At 44.0% G+C, this 9,965-nt stretch overlaps 1 long non-coding RNA gene across 3 annotated transcripts; it reads right to left on the bottom strand.

The window, feature by feature from the left end:
* On the bottom strand, positions 1-9,945 carry LOC125693606 (uncharacterized). 3 transcript variants are annotated; one of them, XR_007377176.1, is made up of 6 exons: positions 9,865-9,945; positions 8,467-8,610; positions 4,074-4,186; positions 3,268-3,341; positions 2,411-2,478; positions 1-2,126 (listed from the first exon to the last, which is right to left on the bottom strand). It is a non-coding gene; the product is annotated as an uncharacterized LOC125693606 (long non-coding RNA). The 3 variants fall into 3 exon arrangements; XR_007377175.1 differs by lacking the exon at positions 9,865-9,945 and adding an exon at positions 8,802-8,931; XR_007377177.1 differs by lacking the exon at positions 8,467-8,610 and having other exon boundaries at positions 9,865-9,932.
* Between the last annotated feature and the right edge of the window lie 20 nt (positions 9,946-9,965).

Genomic DNA, 9,965 nt, shown 5'->3' with positions numbered 1-9,965 from the left:
CACAACAAAATCTCTTCCTGAAGGGTTTTCCATGGGAAACTCAGGAGAACGTATGATTCGGTGTTTCATGAGAGCCTGTGGCTCTTTACTCCAGCTTTAGAAACAGTCTAATTAGATCCAATAAATCCTGACCACAATGGTGAGAAACTGTGTCGGTTGAAGTTTCCTGCATAGGAAATGATGTTATATGACACAATGCATTTAAAGGTGTGATTTTGAGACCTTGATAGCTCTGGAACAAGTCCTGAGTAGGGACCAAGGATGCAGAATGAAAGATGCTGTGGATGTGTGTCCAGAGGGCAAGAGTCAAAAAGACATATTATCCCTGCAATGTACATAGACACATGGTAGTAATCATTAACTGCAGTCAACTGTATTATCTCTTCATGTTCTCTTCTCCTGCAGATCTGATAATTTGTCTCATCCTACACCTTAAGAGATCTGATAGCTGGGAGATGTAACGAGTGAAATCTCACACCACAAGACATCATTAATTTGACTACTCCTACTCGAGACTGTTTGTTTTTCTCCAACACAAGGCAGAAACATTCAAAACCTTGACATACAGTCATGGAAACAAATGAACCAAGACAGCCCCAGTGCTGCCTATGTCCTAAAAGACCAAGAACATCCCTCACTGCCTCAGTACCCCCCATACCTGACTTTTCTCACTGTGTTTTCTCTTCGGTTTGTTTGAAGAAAGAAACTGAAATGAAGATTGTTTCTACCAAAAGATGGTGGCAGCAGCTCCAAAGCTCTTGTGAGTTACAGAAAGTCAAAGAGGATGAGCTGCTGAATGAAAGCACGGATAGCGCTTGGTGTCATCAGAGGACCTCCTGGGAAGAGCTGAGCCCTGCACGTCCCAAAAATTAAGAGTGTAAATTGATACGTGCTCCTTCACTTCACAGAATCCGTGCGTCATATGAGGCAGGGGTAGCTGTTACCACGGTAACTAATCTGATCTTTATTTTAATTTTTGCTATAGTCAGATCACGTCAGATAGGAAATAGCCACAAACAGAACCAGAGCAGTTGTATGTGTGAACATATGCACAGCATTTATACATAACTGTGTATGCGGCTGTGGCTAAATGCAAAAAAAAACCCAGGAGTTTTTATATGGGGAATATAATTTTTAAAGTAGAGTCGAATTGGACTCCATTTCAGACACAAAAAGAGACCTGCATGCACAGCCATCATGTTGAGTGTAACTGAGCCACCTTGTGGGAGCTTACTGGCCTATGGGAATGCTTCTATACTTAGTGTACAGAGAAGTACCTTATCCCGCCCCAAACTGCCTGCCTTCTCATTCTGAAAGCTCTTGAATTGCAGATACCAAAATGCCTCAGGCTCTGAGCAGAGAGGTATGCAGTGCCTGAGGCACAAATCCCCTTATGAACAGAGCTGGCATAGCAGAAGTTCCCTAATGGAAGATATGGAGAGAAGGAAAATCTCAAGCTTGTTCCCAAGGGATTCAGGCACCTGTGTGGCCCCCAGTTATGTACTCTCTTTAGGCCATTGTCCCCACCACAGGCTTCCAAATATCACAAGGCTGATCCTCTCGGTCTCTGAACTAGCATAGTTTTCAGGGCATAATCAGAGCTAAGCTGTTTTATGTCTATGTTGTTCCTTCAGAATCCTTTAACAGACTCATCGTGGGGTTTATTTCAGGTTATTCCGAGTAGGAGAGCCAGATTTTCCAAGAAGTAATCAAACTCTGATACTACTGCTTTCCAGAAGGAACATCCTAGCCTCTGGCAAGGGGTTACAGGTCCAGAAAATATACTAGTTATATGTTTGCTTCAGCATCTCCTCCTGGCCACTGACAGGACCAGAGTGCAGAGTCAGACAAAGCTACCTTGACCCAAAACAGCCTTTCTAACTCTTAGCCATAAGCCAAGAGGTTCCAACCTCCAACCTAGAGGATGGAGGCGTTACTTACTCTTCCCTACATTAATTGTTAAACCGGGTCCTTATTTTGAGCACTGGTCTCTTGCTGCACGTGAGGATACAAGCTGGAGTCACAGAACAACAGAAGCTGTTTCCTAAAATTGGAGATCTTCTCTGAAGCAGTGATTTAATTTAAGCAAATGAGATAGGTGTTCAGAGAGAGGTGGATGTTTGTGCCTGGAACAAGAACAAGCAGAGGAAGCAGTTCAGTAAATGATACGTTTTTAAGTATTTTTAGTAATGCAATGCAGCTGTAAGAGGAAAACAAAGGAGGAAGAGCAAGAAACAATGAAAATGAGTTCAGCTTCAAGAAAATGGGATCACATCAAAGTGAGCTCCCAAACAGCACTTGGAAGTGCAAGATAGAATATTCCCATTCCTATGGTCTCATGGACCTGCAGGAGACCTAAGCCCAGAGCGGGGCTGACAGAACCCCATTCCAGAAGATATTAATGACATACCATCAAGCCAAATCACTCTCTGTCCACCTGTTACCGGCTGCTGCTGGGAACCTCACCACCACCTCCAACTGCAAAAACAGCAGCTGCAATCAATAACGTGCAGACACTCTCAATTGCTCATCTCTGCAGCCATCTGGCTTCATATCACACATATCCATGCAATGCAAAGCAGAAGGTTATTTTAGCTCCTGCCACCAAGAGATGAAGGATAGACTAAGAGATAAGCAAGACTGATGGGAAACAGAAGATAGATTAGAAACAAGCAAGAGTCAAAAGGTAGGGTGCTCAACACTTGTGTGCAAATGAAAGGGGATCAATCCACCTTTTTTAAGTCAGCATTCCCTCTAGGCAGCACTCCATTAGGCATCTCAGAGTCATTCATTTTGGCTGTTTTCTTTTTTTATTATTTTTATCCATCTTCATTTTTCTTCATTTTAGTGTCCTTTCCCCATATTTTGAGCGCAAACAAACCGAAGTTAGATCTTTAACCATTTTATTTTAGTGTAGTTCCCAGAATGTCTCTACTGCAATGCTGACTGAAGCCAGCCTTGCATCTTCGAAAGATCACAGCAATCACAGGCCAGATGAGTGGGATTTTAATTTCCAGTTAAAATCAGTTGAGCTCAATCCAGAACCCCCAAGTTTTGCCTAGCTCTGCCATTCAGCTCGGTGCTCTGCATTCTGTGTGAATACTGGCAACACAACAGGAAAGAAATTAGAAAACGTACTTTCTGTGCACACAGTTAAGATAATGATATTAAGCTCATGCAGCTCTCAGTGTAATTTAAGTTCAGCCCCATAATTTCTCTGGGAGGAGATTCAAGAGGCCCTCATCCTGTGCAAGCTGGGAACCTTACCACCACCTCATGAGGACATCTTGCATGAGGACATCTGAGCCACATCAGCTTCACAGGTCTCCGTTCCCTCATCCCTGAAATGTGAACGACTGTGATATCTCTGGATGAAAAGCTCTATTTATTAAATTCTCATCTCTTGCCTGTTCCATCATGAACACATCTTTGCTTCAAAAATGGAGATGTTGACATTGTTTGCACCCTCCCCACAACTAAACTGCTGCTTAACAAGGAAGTAGCTCTTCCTTAAGCAAGTATTCTTGGAGCTGGATGCTATTGGATATCTAGACAGTTCTGAAAGGGTTTCACTGTCAAGTCCTTAAGGGATAGGAATGTGTCAGACATCCTGACCAGCATCTTTGTAGCTCTCTCTTTGATAGAAGACAATGGTCTACTCCCAGGACTTTGTTTCTGCCTGTGCTTTGCTGGCTCCTGTGTTCTGCAAGCAATAGGACAGTGTGCTAACATTTCACTTCTGCCTAGAGAAGCACAAGCCTTCTGCATTAATCTGACTCAAAAACAAAGACTTTTAGCACTGCCACGGTATTCACTGGTTCTCTGGCAGCTTTTTAACTACGTATATAACATCTAACAGCAAAATGAGATTCATCCTGAGTTTAAGCACCTGCACCCAGAGCACCAGTTAAGCTAATGTAAAGCAGGCCCAGAACACCATCTTGGTGCCCTTATCTTGCATGTTACCTTAGGTAGGTTCCTGCTTCCCAACCAGCTTACATTTCCGCCTGATTCCCAAGTTCTGAGAGCTGTCATCCCGAAAAGGAAACGAGAAACCTGGCACGTATCCTTACCTGCTTGGAGATCTTGTAGGACCATTCGGGCACCAAGAGCTGCTGCTCCAGTAAGCAGAGATGGGGATCCAGGAAAGACAAAATGCACAGAGAGCCAAGGACTAAACATTCACCTGAAACATATCGGTGTGAATCTTAGTCTGAACGAACTCAAGCCAATAGGGGATTAATCTATGTGCAAAATGTCATGGTCATTTTTTAAAACTCTGGTCTGTGTCACATGGACTGTAAAACCTTCAGGCTAAAAAACAATAAATAAAAAAAAAGCTGGGAAAGAAAAAAATCGCTTTGTATACAAACCTTGATTCACATAAACATGAAAGAAAATCAGAGCTGCGAACAGATTCACCTACACCTATCTTCCAAATTAGCACAGTGTCTCTTGGGAGAATTAACATCCATTCTCGCATATATCATTTCTCATTGCGGATACTGCGAGGCAGAGGGAAGTTGCATGAGATTTCTGTGTATTGTCATCCATTCCTTCAAGGCACACTTCGCTCCCATATTTCTTTCCCTGTGCTGGGTTTGGGTTTCTTTCATTCTATTTTTAATTCCTTGCACACTTAAGTTAAGACAACCACAATTTGTTCTGTATTTCCACAGCTATTCCATGGTGATTTGTTAACGATGTTGGGTTTGCAGTCAAACGACTGGAAAGATATAAAGTTGGCAAGCTGCTTCCCTCATTAGGGAACACACAGCTCTCAAGCATTCAAGTGCCAGTGTATTAGCTGAATTATTCAACAGAGGGAAAAAAAAAACACATGACAAGAATAGGAAAGCCACAACAGGAGTGGAAAAGGAAAGGAAGCTTAGTGACTTTGGTGCTATTGGGAAAGTTTGGCAGCAGTCCATAAAGCTCAGTTGAGGGATTAAGCCCATCTAAGGAACTCATGCAAGGCTCAAAGGCTGTAGGGGAGCCGCCAGAAGCTGGCAGTCATCAATCAGATATTGTTGCAGTCTTGAACTGATAATGAAGAAGCTCAAGGGGGACATATTTCCAAAAGCATAATTTAAGGGACCTGTTTATGTGCAGCTCGTGATTAACTGATAATGTTGGAGAATTACACATCCAGTCACAGGCTTTAAGCACGCAAACAACTCACCATGGAGGTGCCCAGTAGCAGGTTATGTGTCTGCTCCCATCACACAATATATACACTGTAATTCAGAAGGGCTAACAGCCCATGAGAGAGGAACGAGTTGCCTTGCATATGCCAATGGCAAGAGGAGGTGATGCGTAGCAGCTTGTTCCTTTCACAAAGCTTTGAACCAAAACAAAACCCTGATGGGAAAATCTGGCTTCTATCCTCACATAACCTGAAAAGCAAAAGGAAAGAGTTTGTCTTGTCCAGGGCACAGAACTTTTTCAACACTGTTGTTGAATTTCACACAGGTAGTTAAGGCCAGCCCTCCCTGCAAGGCTGCTCTCCTATCGAGGGAGATGACAGTTCCTTCTAGTTTAGCATCATCCACAAGTTTACTTAGTTTGTCTTTGAATCCTGCATCGAAGTAATTCATGAAACCATAAAAGGGCATCAGAATGGAGCCCTGCAGAACCCCATCAATGCATGGATAAATGTCTATGCTCCAGAAGCAGCACAGGTGGAGAGAGGAAGGACGTTATCTGGATGGTTCACAAATCAAATCTGCAGGATTTAGATTTCAACTGGTAATCAAAAGTGGAAGAAATCTGGACTTGTCAGCATTGTGTCAGGAACGGGGAAGAAAACAGACGAGAAACGCACACGAGATCTCTGCTTTTACTTACAGCTGTATAGTTCCCATAGTAAAGCAAAAGGCATTAAGTATTTTGAAGTTTTATCAACAACAGGTATCTGCTTATTTTAATTGTCATTTGGCATTAAGAGGATAAAACCTGAATCTAGAGATCTGGGAAGCATGTCCTTTAGCAATTCCAAAGCTTGAAAGAGCAGCACTGCTTACATGGCAGGCTACCACCCACTCATTCATTCCCAGACATGCTCATTCTTTCACTGAGAAACACCGTTCAACCAGATTTCACTTATTTTTGTTAAGAGATTAGTTATACAACTCCTGTACAAGTAGCTTCAGTCATGCTAGCTTCCTTACAGAGGGATTTGCACAGAAGCCAGGATTTTTATGCCACAATTGCACTGACAAAAGAGGATCTAGTGAACAAGGAGAAAGCAGCAACAATTAAATCCATCAAGCAATTAAATCATCTGGTGACCAAGACAGAAAGAGAAGCCAGGCAGGGAGATCTGCTGATGACACTGAGCCACCACTTTGAAGAGGACTACAATATCAGAAGCAAGATGATGACGGCCTCAGTAATATAACAGGGCAGAAATTCAATAGCAGGCAGAAATGCCATTAGGGAGCAACTGGAATTTCTGCTGTAAGAGCAAAGACTTGACCTTCACTCTATTGTTCCCAGAGGAGAGGAAAGAACTGGGTGTTCAGAAGCAATTTAGTGGCTGAAATACTGAGACATCAGAGCAACCTTAACACAGTCAGGCGAAATATTTCTGGTCAGCAGAGAAGCACAGATGCTAGCAGGAAAGATGGTGACATGTCTCTCTGCATGTGGCTGGAGTTGGGGTGGGGAGATTTTCCCACCCAAAGGGCTCAGCATTTACATGCAAAAGCTGAGAAAGAATGCAATTAACAGGGATGACTTTCTGAAGAGATCAGAGCAAATTGTCCAAAACGGCTTTGAATACTTGGATGGCAACTTTTTTCCCACTGAACCAAGAAGGAGTGGGAGAAACTACCTGTTAGTGTTGGGGCATGTTTGTATTTGCCTTTGGTTAAGGGAAAGGCCTGAGTGCTCCGCAGATCTCAGACAATGCTTTCAACATGAGGAGGTGTGCTGACACGGTCTGACAGAAGATGGTTATTCAGAAGCCAGAATAATTGAACATTCTCATTGCTGCCTATTAATCTGATCACTTCCCTTATAAACTCATAACCGTATCTCCTGAACATAGCAGACCTTATTTATATGCAAAAGAGGTTTCCAATTCTGAGACTCACAGATGTCTGAGGACAGAAGCAAAACTGGTTACAAAGCAAAGCACCTGGCAAAGCCTCCTTTCCTCTCCAAAATGCTCGGCTCCACACAAGGCTGGAGAGAAAGAAAGGGCAGGGGAAAGAAGGGAAGGGAAGGGAAGGGAAGGGAAGGGAAGGGAAGGGAAGGGAAGGGAAGGGAAGGGAAGGGAAGGGAAGGGAAGGGAAGGGAAGGGAAGGGAAGGGAAGGGAAGGGAAGGGAAGGGAAGGGAAGGGAAGGGAAGGGAAGGGAAGGGAAGGGAAGGGAAGGGAAGGGAAGGGAAGGGAAGGGAAGGGAAGGGAAGGGAAGGGAAGGGAAGGGAAGGGTTTCACTGACACCTCTCTTCGTTCTGCATACAAGTGGATATGGGATGCCTGCAAATTACTTCATACCTTTTTTTTTTCTCTCCCTTTCCCCACTCCGAGGAGTTCCTGCATGGGGAAATTGGATGCCAGTCGGGTATTTGGCATGAAGAGAGGGATGATAGCTTGCAACGCTGCTCAAGTGGTTGAAGCTTCAAAGAAAAGAAATGGGGTGGCCAAAACCTGGAGGGTAAAGTCTGCTCCAGTTTTAATTAAAATGAGATCAACTGATGAGAATGGAGACAGGTTTTGTAGATTCCACTTCGTGCATCGCTATGAAGCTGAGAGCACCTTCAGATAGGAGAGGGAAAGTGTTGTGATGAAACAGCTTCAGAGGGCATGGAGTCACTGCAAGGCAGTTCCAAGACAGGACATGAGGAAATCTGCATGCAGCTGCTGGTGGGAGGATGTGTAGCAAATAAAGGACATTTTCCATAGTCATGAGTGACAGCATCTTTTCATAAAAAAGAGAACATGCTGGATGGCATCCCCCCCTTAGCCTGGACAGTACTGCCAGTCTGCTGCAAGCACAGCCTGGAAGGACCCAAACTACTTGAAGATTGCTGTGCAGAGCAGTAATATGACACAGCTTAACACTAGAGGAATCTAGGCGCTGTGGTACCGGCACTTGCTGAAGCTTTGTTCTGGAGTTCCGTGCTTAGGATGGGATTGGGAGTTACTTGATTCACAGAAGGTTTTCATGGCAAATATATGCATTTTTTCCCCAGAAATGGCATTTTCCCACAGCTAATGCCACAGGAACAAAACACAAAGCACAGAGAAAAAAAAAATTAAGAAAAAATTAAGAAAAGCCCACTGCTTTGACCATCCCATGGGGCCATGTAAAGTATTACAGCAGGGACACATAGGTACACCTCTAACTGTGCGTTACAGATCCTTTAAAGTTACAACATTTCATATTAGAATTTTTCCTATCACGCAGTTCTCTGACCGAGGAGGACAGGACTTGGCCCTACGTTCCCAATTCACCAACCTGTGTTATTCTGTCAGCTGTCCTCCTGCACACAGCTCCATGACTTGTCTCCCTATTTCATTTCACAAGTTTGTACAGATCCCAGCGCTGTGCTGGAGCCTGCTGGCTAAGCAAGTGGATCTGAAGCTACTATAAGGTACACACCTGGATGAAACACAGAGTGAAACAGACGAGCAGAAAAAGGAGCAAGAAATACAGGAAGCAATTTTGCTTTCTCTAGATGCAGCCTGGAGCTGCAAGCATCATTATTTTCAAGCCAGCTGATCAAAAACAGCTTCTGAAATTTCAGGATGGCTTGGGGGGTGGGGGAATGGTGGAGGAGATGGGATCCATACCTCACTCACCACACAGTGTTATGAGCTTTGCTCTTGATCACACAGAAAGCCTCGCTCTCATCTACTTGGCTCACATTCTGCCACACGCAGCCCTTGCCCTGCTTCTTGCTTAGCAAAACATTTTGGAAGGCTCCATTCCCCCTCCCACTCCACATTGAATCAGAGCAAAGTTGATGAACTGTGGCTGCTTGTCACCCTGCCAAAATTTGCTAACCAATCTTAGTGTGAAAGCAGCTGTGACAGGCAGCAACTGAAAACGCAGCATCAAGCAAACCAGCTGGAAGGGACCCAGCAAAGCACTGCTGCTCTCTCTCTCTCTCTGTTAACCATTGGATGAGTCAATTTGTTTGACGGGGTGCAGGGCCTGATTCCCCAAAGCAGCTCATTCCAGCCAGCCCCTATAAAATAACTTAATGCTGAAGCATTTCTTTTAGGGCTTTTTCCCACCAGAATATGGCTCGGTGACATCTCCCTCCAGACTTACAATGGCTTTTTGTGCAAACAATACCAGTGAAATGCCACCATTGCTTTTACAACTTTTGTTTTGTGTTCTTCTGAGAGAATTGCACCTCTGTGCTTGGAGCATTTTGAATGCACTGATTGAAGCTGGCAGGGATAACCAAACATGCACGTATCACATGGGAAACAGAATGGTGGAGGGAAGGAAGGGTACAAGCAAATATTTCTTCAGGATTGTCAAGCCTCTCTGTTTCCATGGCAGTATGTTTCCATGGAAGCCACATTTTGAAGCCTGTTGCTGCCAGTGGAGTGGCCCAAAGAAAAATTATTAGTTCTGCAAATTAACCAAGCTGCTCTCTACCTTGAGAGCCAGCCCACCCACAGCCCTGGAGAAAAAAAAACCAAAAAACCCAGCATCTTTCCATCTCTGATAAAGGATTCAATAAACAGGAGGAAGGAGAAGACAGGAGAAGAAAATACCAGACTGAAAAACTGCAGCTTCCTCTCACACAACCAACAACACTGAAACATTTCTGAAACACACAGGCAAACACAAATCTGAACGTGCTTCGTGAAATCCTGCAAGTGAAGGTCAGCAAAATACCTGCCAGACGCTTGGTACCACCAGATCCTAGAAGGACAAAGACAGGGTATCTTGAGACTAGTGGTGTTTGGCTGCCATTTGCTTCCTTAAAATTACATCCC

Source organism: Lagopus muta, chromosome 5, assembly GCF_023343835.1.
Source record: "Lagopus muta isolate bLagMut1 chromosome 5, bLagMut1 primary, whole genome shotgun sequence".
In the NCBI taxonomy this organism is placed as follows: Eukaryota; Metazoa; Chordata; class Aves; order Galliformes; family Phasianidae; genus Lagopus; species Lagopus muta.
The sequence above is the reverse complement of the archived record's forward strand: the minus strand, read 5'-3'. Positions and strand labels throughout refer to the sequence as shown.